Source organism: Oratosquilla oratoria, chromosome 15 (genome assembly GCF_046742065.1).
Source record: "Oratosquilla oratoria isolate Oo_2021 chromosome 15, ASM4674206v1, whole genome shotgun sequence".
Taxonomy (NCBI): Eukaryota; Metazoa; Arthropoda; class Malacostraca; order Stomatopoda; family Squillidae; genus Oratosquilla; species Oratosquilla oratoria.
Window position 1 is genome coordinate 65,865,436 of NC_134791.1, and position 14,443 is coordinate 65,879,878.

The window sequence follows — 14,443 nt, forward strand, 5'->3', positions numbered from 1 at the left end:
GTGCGTTGGTCCCTTATTACTTTGTAGCTTAAATATTTTGTAGGAAATATGATCTAAAAAAGTTTATTGAAAGTAAAATATACAGAAAAATTTTGGGATTTTTACAGAAAATATTCATTTTATATCTTGAGGAAATAATTCGTCTTTACCATTTTTTTTTTTTCTTTATTTAATACTGAAACAACCTACAGACTGTTTCGTTTTAGCTTTGAACCTGCAATGACAGTGGTGAAATAGGACAGTCATTGAGGTGACGTTTAGTTAATATAACTCCCGAAAGAGGGTGTTGTAGTCAGGTGTTTGACACGAGTTTATGAACGGCCGCAACGAAACTTGTACCACACCTAAAGTGAAGCAACAAAGCCAACATAAAAATTCAAACTAGGATGCTGTGAACATGGGCAAATATCATAAATTTTGATCATGTTTCATGGTGTTTAGGCCTATTTAAACATGAAAAATAAGATTCGATAGATACCTACCTATACCAAATATTTATATAGCCCATGCTGGCGTATTCTTTCATGTCACCATGGCTGTTCTTCTTGTTCTCACGGAACGTCACGGAGAAGTGTGCCGTCCCGACTTTGTGACGGCCAACATCGTCACGTTGTTGTGAAAAAAATTACACACACAGCCGCAGAATTTTTATCGTAGGCCGTAGATAATGCGCACCACCGGATAACGCGCACCCCCCATTTTTAGGCCCTTCCAACAGAAAAAAGTCGCGCACTATACGCCGGAAAATACGGTACCATCCAAATCTACATTCACTCATAACTGTTCTGACCTCCCCTTTTGTCTTTTAGAGGTTTAGCTTGGTATAACAATGATGTTCAAAACTGGTTTCCACCATTGTTTTGCTTGTTATAGTATGGTACATGTCTCAGGTATGGTCCAAGAACAGTTATGATCTAATCATAATACAAGCCTGATGAATCAGGGAACGAGGCAACAAGGTAATTGGACATTTCCCTCAATCTCCTTGTTTTACTCATACAAGTACTGGTTCCCTGTACCCTACTTCTGGTGCTTCAGGTTACAATGTACTACTTCCTAGTGCTCATACTAATGTATAATGGGACCTTTCGCAGTGAGCGATTTGATACCAGATACTGCCAGATTTTGTAATTCTTGCCGGAAAATAAATACTTTTTTGGGCAAGTTTTATAAGCTGGAGGTGTATCATTGTACATTATTGTGTCTGAAATTTAAGTCAATTAATTTCATGATTGCATAAAACGGGGGGGAAAATCCAACTGTCACTTCCACGTAGTGCTCCCTGGGTAACGCTAACGACAGCGGTAGACCACGACAGGCCTAGCTAGCCGGTGGCCTTACTATACAGCTCAAATAACACAGATGATATCTCGGACTGGATGGACCACACGGCAACGATCACGAAATGACACTGGACCTTCTTTAAGGAATACACGAATAGCAACCATCAATGCCACTACAATGAATGATAAGTTGGAAGAAGTCGTAGACATGATGACTGACAGAAACATTGAAATAATGGGAATATGTGAAACCAGACTTCTTGGAGAGGGAACAAAAGTAATTCACAACAACTACCAGCTAATTTTCAAAGGAATGGATAATGAAAGAAAATACGGGGTGGCTTTTATTCTAACACCAACTATTGCAGAAAAAGTAGAGAACATTTTTTATATTAATGAAAGAATTCTAGCAATAACAATAAAAGTAGATGCAGGTATATGCACCTCACCAGGGAAGGCCTCAAGAAGAAAAAGTAGAATACTATACAAAACTACAAAGTACCCTGGATTCATGTGGAAATACTATCAAAGTTGTCATGGGAGACATGAATGCACATGTAGGAAGACAGAGGAATAATATAGAAAACGTCATCGGTGCACATGGTGTTGGAGAAAGAAATGATGAAGGAGAAAGACTGATAGATTTCTGCATAGGTCTGCATGTCTCTGCATGTTTCTGCATGTCTGTGATGAATACCTTTTACCAGCATAGAGAAAGTCATAAATGGAGCTGGTATCGGTGGAATAGCGTAACTGGTGAATATACTGAAAAATCACTGATTGACTTTGTGTTAACAACTAACAAGAAACTTTTCAAAGATGTCAAGAGCATACCATCGGTTTCCTTTGACTCGGATCATCGTTTAGTTCTTGCGAAACTAAACATTAGGAAGCCAAAGCCAATGAAAAAACTAGTCAGAGAAAGAATTAAATTAGAGAATCTAAAAGAACCAGAAAAGGCAAGATTATATAAGGAAAAGATTTCAGAAGTTTATCTGAGCGAGCCGGAAGAAACCAGAGACATTGAAGAAGAATGGATAGGCATGAAGGATAAAATTACAAAAATAGCAAAAGAGGTCCTGGAGACCAAGAAAATTAGTGGTGGAAGAAAAAAGAAAACTATATGGTGGACGGATGAAGTCCGGGATGTTGTTAAAAAGAAGAGTCAGTCTTTTAGAAGATGGATGAGAAGACGGACCCCAGAAAATAGATTGGAATACGAAACAGCAAGAAACGAAGCAGAGACAGTAAAAGCAAGAGCCAAGAGAGATTCTTGGAAGAAATTGGGAAAAGAGCTTGAAGAGGATCTGCTGGGAACTAGGAAGCTCATATATAGTTTGGCGAAGAGTTATAAAAAGGGCGAAGAAACAGCAGTAAATACAATTAAGAATAAAGACGGAGTGTTACTAACAGATGAGAACGAAGTAGATGAAAGGTGGAGAGAATATTTCTCAGAATTATTGAATCCTCAGGAATTAGACGATGAGTGTGAAAACACCAGCCTGAGACTAAACTACTACCACGAAATATCTATCGAAGAAACTAGAGTTGCCATCAGTAAAATGAAAAATGGAAAAAGTCCTCGATGCGATGGCATAACTGTAGAGCTGCTAAAAGGAAATGAAAACACAGTCGCGTGGCTAACGAGAATTTTCAATGTAGCTTGGCGTGAAGGTAGAGTACCAGAGGATTGGGGGAAAGCCATTATATGTAAAGTACCAAAGAAAGGCGACAAGTCAGAAGGACAGTATGGATTTAGACCTGAGAGAGGTACAACAGATGCAATTTTCTCCTTGAAAATGCTGATGGAGAAGAGATGGGAATGGGATCAACCAGTGTGTATAGCTTTTGTTGACTTAGAAAAAGCCTTTGACAGGCTACCAAGGAAGATGATTTGAGATACATTGGAAGACCCTATATATGGTGTAGATAGATTACTTGTTAGAGCAATCAAAAGTCTATATAGTAAATGTACCAGAGCTGTAAGAACACAAACTCACGAGGATAACTGGTTTGATGTAAATTCTGGAGTAAGACAAGGTGGGGTTATATCCCCATTGCTTTTTGTACTTTTTATGGACAAATGTATGAAAAATTTGAGATCTGGAGAGGAAGTTATTACATTGGCATATGCAGATGATATTGCACTGGTTGCAAACAACCCCATTGAACTTCAAAATGCATTAACTGCTTGGAACAGTGCATTGAAAAGAGTGAAAATGAAAATAAACACAAATAAAACAGAAGTAATGATGGTCGCAAGGCAAAAAGAAGAGATAGAAATATGGTTGGAAGGCGAAAAACTGAAATTAGTTGAAGAATTTAAATACCTAGGAGTAAAGATAGATGAAAGGTGTCAAATGGAAAAAGAAATATTAAATAGAATACAGTGCCATACAAATAATTTAAGAACGCTATATCCATTGATGCGAGAAAAACTTATACCCAAGCAGGTTAAGATAACAATTTACAAAAATATTTTAAGACCAGTTCTAACATATGGGTCAGAAACATGGACATTGACAGAAAGGCTGAAAAGTAAGATACAAGCAGCAGAGATGAGATTACTGCGAATAATAAAAGGTGTAACAAGGTGTGACAGAATAAGAAATGAAGAAATAAGAAGAGAGCTGGAAATAGAGCCAATATTAGAATATGTAGAGAAAAGCCAATTAAGATGGTTTGGCCACGTCATGAGGATGAATGAGCATCAGTACCCATTAAAATACTACCAGTGGCAGCCACAAGGAAAGCGTCCAACAGGAAGACCCAGGAAGAGATGGAGAGACGGTATCAGACAAGCCATAGAGTCAAGAGTAAGAACTATGGAAGAGGTGGAGAGTGTGCAGCTGTATGCTGATAGGGACTTGTGGAGGGACTTCGTGAGGCATCATCGCTGACAGGGCATCGCCCTACCTGGTGTATGGTGAGAGTGAGAGGTGAGATTCATAAAACAGCCTATAATTGTATCAAGCCAAGCAATTTGTCATTTTCTACCAACTTCAATGGACATATACTGATATATGCCTTCATTTGAATGCACCACGCAATAGGCAAATCCATGTAATGTATAGAAAATATAATTTTGCATCGAAGACTTAATTTTTCCGGTACAATTAACATTTGTCTTTCTCTTACTTTTTCTTGAATCTGACATGCAGACTGCCACGGCACACGTAAAATTAGTCATATTTATTTGAAAATAGCTCCCAGCAGATCTAAGAGGCTATTGTTTACACAAACGTCAGTCACCTTGTACGTCTGCCACCACTGTTATCTTTTATCTCACTGTTATCTTCATATACAGGACATTACAGTGATATCCATTATTTTTCAACACTCTCAGACACAATGCATAAACCGAAATAAACATCCTCTTATTTTTACTGCTCATACTTACTTCAGTAAAAATAATTACATATTTTTAGTTTTATCTTATAATTAAATTAACAAAGCCTTATCACACACCAGTAAGTAAAAATTATAACATTAAGAGTCATGTTTTTAATTTTGAATACACTTATGCAGCAATTTATGTCATATTTTTTTAAAATATCGGTTTCCAAATTAGCTAAGTCACCCCTTTGCCTCGTGAAATCCGAGACAATTGAAAATTCTAGTGCTAATAGGAATCTACGAGCCTGACTGCGAAAGGTCCCATTGCCCACTCCGTCCTGAGGTACAGGTAAAATCTGGAATTAATTAATAGGCGATCCTAGCTCTAATGTAGCATTCACTATAACAACATGTTGATATTGTTGACGGCCTGCTACCTTCTATCCCGCAGTACTTAATATTTACTCTTACCCTGGGATGGACTCCCTCTTTATTGTCCTACACTTGCTGATACAGCTGTAGAATAGTGTAGTATATCATTAATAGTACTACACTGATATGGTACTCACTCATACTTTTTTGGTACCTTTTAGCATTATTTTGTTGTTCCTGATGCATAATGCAATGTTCCTTATTGTGATGGTGCTCAAGTTTTGGTCTCAATATCCTACGTGTTACAAACATTTAATAGTATTAGCAAATCTATAATAATGTTCATGTGTCATATGTATACTGATTAGTATTACTCATAACTGTCTCTGGTCCCCTTAACCCCTACGTATGTTGTCTGTGTCACTTGGTGTAGAAAATCAGTCTATTGAGGACCACAATGGAAATAAGCTCACATGCTTTTTTGTGATACCCTTGGCATTTGTAATTTCTATTTCGAATTATGTGTCCTGTTCATTATCTGCACTTCATGTATATTGATTCATTGCCAAATAAAATTATTATTATTATTATCATCAGGGATGTTGACAGCTGGTTTTGGCATCCGATTGGATTGCAAGGTATAGAGGAGTTTCATAGCTTAAAGAAAAGCATGAAGCTCAGCTCTGTAACACTGTTTATATGTAGTATGGTGACATCACTTGGAGTGGGAGAACACCCAATCCACAAAACCAATGCCATCATCAAACCGACATTGACAGGACTGAAGGTAAAATTTTAGATGTGCACACCTACGCGATTTAGCAATAGAAAATTAATTATCAATTTTATAAATTATAATAGATCAACTTTATATACGATTTTCTTGGTGAAAATCAATAACAAAGAAGTTGCTAAAACCTATTTTCTATCAAAGTCGCAGCAGTTGAATGATATGCCATGTTTGTTCTGATAAATGCCAAGGTCGAAGAAATGAAAGGATGATAAATTAGTCTATTCTAACCTAACCAATGTTTAGTAATTTGGTACCTCAAATTCTAAAGATTATCTATGTAGTCATAATGGATGCTGACAGCCTGATTATTATTGTACCTCTAACAGACAACGGCAGAACCCTGTGTTCTCTCATAAAGTCCAAGGAAGCCCTAGTGTCTTTGTAACAGCACTTATGAACATCACCTAGAGTTGGAGAACACCCGGTCCACAATGTGATAGCCATCGTCTGATAGTGACTGAATTGGCATGGCGTCCATACCATACCCCAGCAGCTTCGTTTGTAAATTTGCTTGTAGCAAGTTTTTTTTTTTTTTTTTTTTACCAAGAAAATTGCGTATTACATTCATGTATTATTATTTACAAAATTAATATTTTTCTAATGCTATATCACACAGGTGTGCACAACTAAAATAATACAGGACTGGATAGACAACAACATGGCATGTCGAACCTATCATCTAGGTATGGGCATGTCATGTTTCCACCATGATCATGACATGTTACGCAACGGACGAGAGCATCGCACACAGATGACATGGAAGACTTGGAGGCTGGCAGCGGAGGAACAACGGACTCGTGTTTTCACCACGACCTATTACATCATGGACATGGGCATTACGCACACAAATGACATAGAAGACTTGGAGGTTGGCAGCGGAGGAGTACAAAATCGGGGCCTTCTGCCAGCAGAGGTCAGAGGGCACATAAATCAAATGAAGAAAAGAAGTAGGTCCCTCACTTCCATGCCCTGTTACTTATACGTTTTAGATAAGTATTAGTGACTTTATTGTACGCCCTCTTCACACAAAAATAAAGATACTGGTAAATTGTGTGGAGCTGGGTAAATAGAAATAGGATAGGTTATATAGACATACATTGGCACCTGTGCCATGGCACTGGTGTTGTATGGCTGTAGCATAAAAAAAAAATGTGCGGGCACTTTTGAGCCCGATTACCACACCCGCACTCTGTTCACACCGATTAACTAGCACCGGTAAGATTTAATAGTAATGATTTAGGTATTAAGTGATTGCACCTTACCATCTTTTCTTTATCCCAGTGAAGTTAAATTGACCGCAAGAGGCTAAAATGTCGACCTAGGATTCTGGATTGCAGGAGCTACATGAATCACAGTTTATGATTTGATGTATCAATGCAAATACAGGGCCTAGCACGTGACAGGCACAACAACAAAAAATTAAATAAATAAAAAAAATCAACTATTCTTGTTGCACATGCAAGACTTGGGTGCACATGAAAGATACTTGGGTGCAAATGTGGCAGGAAAAGGTGGAGTGAAGGTGGAGGTAGAATGTAGATTGAGAGAAGCGAGTAAATGCCTTGGTGGATTGAAGAGTGTAATGAGGAATAGACATTTGGGAATGGATACTAAGAGGAGACTGTATGAAGGAGTGATTGTGCCAACAGCACTGTATGGGGCAGAAGCATCATAAGAGAGGAAGAGAGAAGGAGTTTGAATGTGTTTGAGATGAGGTGTCTGAGAAGTATGATGAGGGTTACTAGGATAGATAAATTGAGAAATGAGGAGGTGAGGAGGAGAACGGGGGTGGAAAGGGAGTTGGGAGATAGGGTTGATGAAAGAGTATTAGGATGGTTTGGACACATGGAAAGAATGAGTGAAGAAAGACTAGTAAAAGAGGTATGGAAGGCAGATGTGGAGGGAGTGAACATGAGGGGACGTCCTAGGATGAGGTGGATGGATGGGGTGAAGGGGGCTTTGGGGAAGAGGGCAATGTCTGTTGAGGAAGGACAGGAGAGGACAGAAGACAGGGGTGAATAAAGAATGGTTGCATATGGATGATGTTGTGATGCAAAGGGTGGAATGGGTGGGGGGATGGGGGGGTGAGGTAGTATGTGTGAGCAAAATTTGACGCAGCCCAAAGGGATTTCTCCCCATCTTCTCCTTTTATGCATGAGGGGACGGAGAGGGGGGGTCGCCGATTTAATGAAGCGGCCTTGCTGTGGATGTGCTGTGTCTTGCGACACTGCTTCTGACCCAGGGCAATGGACAAGGTGCAGGGATGATCCGTCATCTAGGAGGTGCTAAGATAAGAGGGAGGGTGGAGAGGTGTGGAGTGTATTCAGGGATGGAATGGGTGGGAATGATTTTATGCCTATTCAGGGATGGAATGGGTGGGAATGATTTTATGCCTTTTCCTTTTTGGCTACCTCCCTTGTAAGGGGGAAAAAGCCTTGGTATATGTATGTATGTATGTATGTACATGAAAGACCATTTCATTACAAACAAAACACTTTTTTAGTTTTTGAAATAGCTTAAAAAATAAGGGAGATACAATTTTTTGAATTATTTTTTTATCCCAAATTTTTGGCTAGACTTTACCATAACAAAAGGTTAGAGTTAAGGGTGATAATTTGTAAAGATTTTGGTAAAGAAATACACATACTCTAAACCACTGGTCCAATTTTATTAAAATATAGAATATTTGGGCTTTATGGGTTAACAAATTACCTGAGCATGTCAAAAACAATGTGGAACATCTCCATCATACCAAATTTGCCTTTTAATGGCAACTATTAAGCTGTCAATTTAGAGATGATCATCAGTTTAATCCAAACCCCTGGCCCAATTGACATACAACTTGGCATATGAAGGTTTTATGGGTCAACAAATCATCTGAGTATATCAAAAACAATGCAGGACCTTCCTTTTGTACTATTCTTACTAACACTTATCATGTTGCCATGGCAACTATTGTCAATTTAGAGATAATCATCCATAAAATCCAAACACCCAGCCCAACTGACATACAACTTGGCATGTGAAGGTTTTATGGGTCAACAAATCACCTGAGCATGTCAAAAACAGTGTAGGACCTTCCCTTTCTACTATTCTTACAAACACCTACCATGTTGCCATGGCAATTATTGTCAATTTAGAGATAATCATCCATAAAATCCAAACCCCTGGCCCAATTGACATACAACTTGGTATAAGAAGGTTTTATAGGTCAACAAATCACCTGAGCATGTCAAAAACAATGTAGGACCTTCCTTTTATACTATTCATACTAACACCTATCATGTAACATGTTCCATCAATGTAATGCATGTGCAATATAATGTATACACAGCTAAAAGAACTCTATCACATTAAAAAGTGCATATATAGGTGCCTTAGCCCTTACCCTTAGGTTGCCTCTCGGTAAACTAACCAGGCAGTACTGCAACTATCCTAAGACCTAACTTAAATTTACGTTGAAATCGGTGAATTATTTTTTACACCAATTTACTGAAATAGCAAAATGAATAAAGTCTTTTTACTTTCAAAGGAGTTATTTTCTTTAATCATGTTATCTATAATCATGACAATCTGAAAAAGCAGCCTTATTTCAACAGTTCATATCTGTTATCGTCATGAAACCAAGAGGAAAAGTTGAGTCTAGCCTCTAGACCTCTACTCGTCTTGAGATTTCTCATGGTCATGGACATGGTCCATGACATGGAATACTGACCATATTATTAATAGTTATTTCATGTACTTGCTATCGTAGCCATAGCCGGCTATGTAATGAGTATAGCATAGCCTGTCCATCTTAAAATTCATACAATAACAATGTAAGTATCATTTGTGAACAACACCCTCTACGACTACTACGCGTTGTATCCCCGACATGTCATGCATTACCAAACACAACTAAGTACAGAAGAACATGCCTACATGTTGACAATTTAGGCACAACTGTCTTATTAGCAATAATCTGAAATTTTTCATTTTAGAGAGAAAATAGGCTAAAAATACAAATATTACATTTAAATTTTCAAATATAAGTGCCTTATTTTCAGATTTTTACTTGAAAAATTAATTTGCAATGGCAAATAGCCAAATTTGCGTTTAAATCATTCTTTCTTTTTTTAAGAAATGGGCATACACTTGCAGAACAGCAAGACAATTTGATAATTCTGTGCATGTGCTGAACACTACAAGCATTCAAATTGACAAGTACCCATTCAAACGGGTCACAAAAAGATGGCGGTGTAAACATTACACCCGCAATGGTGGTGATGATCGTGGATTCTCGTGTACCTTCCTATATGTAACACATTTAGGCTCAATTGTACAAAGTTCCAATGATCTTAAATTGCTCATTTCCGAGAAAAAAAAAAGACTAAAAAACATGAATATAACATTAAAATATTTATATATAGATGCCTTACCTTTAGATTTTTACTCGGAAAACTAATTTGCCAAGATTAATAACCAAATTTGCATTTAAATCAGTAAAAATTTGTTTGCTTTTGAAGAATTGGGCATTCACTTGCAGAACAAGATAATTTGAATATTATCTGCATGCGCTGAATGCTCCAAACATTCAAACTAAGCCAAACAAAATCCAACGGGCTGCAAAAGATGGCGATGTAAACAGAACATGTGCGATGGTGGCACCGCGCTTGGATTCACGCGTACCTATATCATCACAGCTCCATTCAGTACCTTATCTTGTGATACCAGTAGACTAGTGTATTTACTTTTAGCAAGGTTTTATATTATTGATTTCTGCCAAGAAAAATGTATATCCCATTGGGACAATTTATAGTTTCACCCAACCAAAGATTTTGATATGTGGCTTATGTGTTTCTGGTGAGATATGTTGAGTATTGAATGATGGTGTATATCATTTCCATCGCAAATGCGTACTTTTCAAGTAATTAATTAGTGAAGTTATGAACTTATGTCTACATCTCCCCAACAATCTGGGGAGACGTGTGGGAAATCGGGGTTTTTGGGTGGGGAGCACTAATAAATTGAGCAATGCGCATTGCAGAACAGGTATAAAATCAACAAGAATATGCCAAAAATATATGAAAATACATAAATTTCACCTTTGAGTCCAGGTGCCATTGTTATTATTGAGCAGCGTTACCAACGAATCACTAAATTTCTTGCTTTATTATTGAGCAGCATTACCAACGAATCGCTAAATTTCTCACTTTGTTATTATTGAGCAGTGTTACCAATGAATCGCTAAATTTCTCGCTTTCAATTTCACCCAACCAATGTTTCTTATGTGACTTATGTGTTTCTGCTGATATATTGTGTCTTGATTGATGGTGTACATCATTTCCATCGCAAATGCGTAGTTTTCAAGTAATAAATATTTCAACTAATGCTTACATCTCCCAAAATGCCTACATCTCCTCCCCAACGATCTTGGGGGATCTGTGGGAAATCAGGGTTTTTTGGGTGGGGGATTATTAAATCGAGTAACGCACATTACTAAAATGGTCAGAAATCAGTTTTTATTTTCTGGAATATATGCTTAACATTTACTTTATTACCTATTAATTCTAATACATAAACACAAATTTATACTAATTGTTATACTTTTAAGAGACCTCAAGTTACGTTACTAAGAGTGCTTTTGTGCGGATTGGAGGGGTCTGGGAAGCAAAGCCCCCAAGCTAGGTTAGGGTAGGTAGGTTAGGGTTGGTTAGGTTAGGGTTGGTTAGGTTAGGTTAGATTACATTAGGTTAGGTTAGGTTATGCTGAGGTTAAGTTTGTTTAGGTTAGGTTAGGTTAGGGTTGGTTAGGTTAGGTTAGGTTAGGTTAGATTACATTAGGTTAGGTTAGATTACATTAGGTTAGGGTAGGTTACATTGAGGTTAGGTTAGGTTAGGGTTGGTTAGGTTAGGTTAGGTTAGGCTTAGTTAAGTTGAAGTTACGTTATGTTAGGTTAGCTATACACAAATTTGCAACCATCGGTCCTCTCCAAGCCTTGTACATTTATTCCCTATTTTATGATTAGCAACTTTTGCACAGGCTGAGTGGGTTTCGCTAAATCTAGCGGATATAGCAAGAAATTTAGTGATTCGTTGGTAGTGCTCCTGAACAACAACTTGCACAGGCGGCGTTGCTAAATGTAGCAGATATATATAGCGAGAAATATTTAAAATCGTTGGTAAACAAATATGGCTGCGTGTGCGTTTCCCGGCGCAATTCCCACCCTCAAAGGTGAAATTTTTTGTTGTTTTTTTTTAATGTTTTTTTAGTGTTCTTGTTCATTCTATACCTGTTTTGCAATGCGTATTACTTGGCTTATTAATGCTCCCCACCCAAAACCCCCGATTTCCCACAGGTCCCCCCAAATCGTTGGGGAGATGTAGGCATAAGTGCATAACTTCAATATTTGATTACTTAAAGAGTACGTATTTCCGACGGAAATGATGTACACCATCATTCATATCACAACATTTCTCACCAGAAACACATAAGCCACATATCAAAATCGTTGGTTGGGTGAAACTATAAATTGACCGAAATCTGTTTTAGCAACTTTTTTTATTTTCATTTCCGCACACAAAATTGCATATTACGTTCATACATTTTAATTTACAAAATTACTATTTAATTTTGTATTGCTATATTCCAACAAAGGTCGAAAGTAAAATTTTACCTATTTTTGTATATGTTTATGTTATCTACTCTAGAATCTTGGGGCCTCAATGGAAACAAGTTCCTCATCGGTCTTTTTTGCGTTATCCTAATATACAAGACAATAATAATAAGTTTATTTGGCAATAAATCAAATATATCAAATACAGTCATAACAGATAAAGAAAAAAAAACCATTCGAATTTACAATTACAATTACCATTGCCGAGGATAACGAAAAATCATGTGGCTCAGTCTATATTCTATACACTTGTTGAATACTTCATTTGTATTGGTATTGTCTTGATCTACTTATAAAATGACTGTATGCTGCAAATCTAAAACCGTTTGGGCTGTATTCCTGTAAACTTCTTCATGACAGTTTTAGTCCATTTGACTGCCTCTTTTAGTCTTTACTTAAGCTTATGAAATGGCAATTTATGGAACACGAATATTATCAATTACAATGAACTCTAGGTAAATCAGACTGATTATTCAGTACTACTCATGCACGTCTACCAACACGAAAGTTCCTTACAAATCTACTACACACTTGAATTCCAAACATCTCCCTCCTTTTGTTTGTTTACATGGCACAAAGTCAACACTAAAATTGCTAGATCAGTTTAGATTTTTATTTGGTAACAAAATCTATAATCAGTCAATGTTTGTTTGAAATGCAGGACTTTCTATGGAATTGACTTTATTAGTTTTGATAATCAGTTGATCTTATAAAGTAATTACTCTAAAAACCACTGTTGGCAAAAGTGGTTCACCATTTTCAATGTATGGTAATTACAGCTCATTAGATTGTGTTGTTTCTTAATTGTGATTGTGGGGAAAAAATAAGGTCTAATTATTTTGTTTTATTTGTTTTGTCCATCCATCCAGTCTAAAAAAAATGCTTAATTATGTCAGAACTGTAGTAGAATGGCTGTAGCAGTTTCTAACTGAAATTTCGCTAAAAACATAATGTCACGTTGTGACACACGGCCTACTATTTCTTCTCGTTTTCTTACGTCTGCTCTCAAACCACAGTTACCAAATACTTTCGCTCAAGGGCCTAGCCGACGCAAGCTCCACAGTTTTTCGTCTCCTTTCAACCCTTTTCGGCCATCAATTCCCTCTACTCTTTGGAATTGCCGGAATTCTTAAAGCCTCTAGCAACTACTTCCTGATATTTTTCCTTCTCCTTATCCTCATTAACTATTGCGCCAATTTGGCAGTCAATTACAGTGCCTTAACGAATTTGAGAGAGACTTCTAATTGCTCAGGAAAGCCCTCCCCCCTCCCTATAGTTCTGTAGTGACGCAGCCACAGGCGGTCACACACTTCCCATAGTTGGCAAGAGGTGAATATGAGCTAGCCAATCAGGAGCCAGCAAATGGTTCTCGAGCGGCTAGCGACCTCTCTTGCCAACTACGCTGAGCCGCGAGCGACCCTTAAATAGGGCAGCGGCGGCTAGTCAGGACAGAATGGTAATAGCCACGGCAGCAGCAACAACATCTCGTCCAGTCTTGTAGCAGTTCCATCGAGCCTCGCTGACCATCAGCCGCCACCGCCTCTGACGTTAGGCTCACCGTCCAGCTACGACTGATCAGATCCACTAACCAGTGGCTATTACTTGTGGTTTTACCAAAGAGATTAGAATAAGAGACCAAAGTGAATTTCATTTTCCCTGGCTTGTTCGAACCAAACCACCACAGTTCCAGGTGTCTACATATGCCTGCGAGCAAAGACACGAATGTTTAATATTAAGTGGGGGATTCAACAACCTCTCAAGTTTACTATTCCTTCTTGCAGTTGTAAGTTGCTACTTTATGATTAGAATTAGTGTATTTCATTCAAGAATTACCGTTCGAATTAGTTCTAACGGTTTCACCCCCCCCTGCGCGTTTGCCATTTATTGTTTAGGCTAGTTTTAATTAGACTAGTTAGGATCATATATTCCACTCTCGTGAATATTGTCTACCCTCAAACATCAATTAGAACTGTTTCAACTTCCACATAAACATTGCACTGCGCT

At 37.8% G+C, this 14,443-nt stretch overlaps 1 protein-coding gene across 1 annotated transcript in view; it reads right to left on the minus strand.

The window, feature by feature from the left end:
• Nucleotides 1-12,997, minus strand: part of LOC143033213 (ubiquitin-conjugating enzyme E2 T-like) — a 130,012-nt gene extending 117,015 nt beyond the window's left edge. The window contains exon 1 of the mRNA XM_076198398.1: nt 12,971-12,997. The gene's annotated coding sequence lies outside the window, so the exon portion shown is untranslated. The remainder of the gene's footprint in view (nt 1-12,970) is intronic.
• Nucleotides 12,998-14,443: the final 1,446 nt, after the last annotated feature.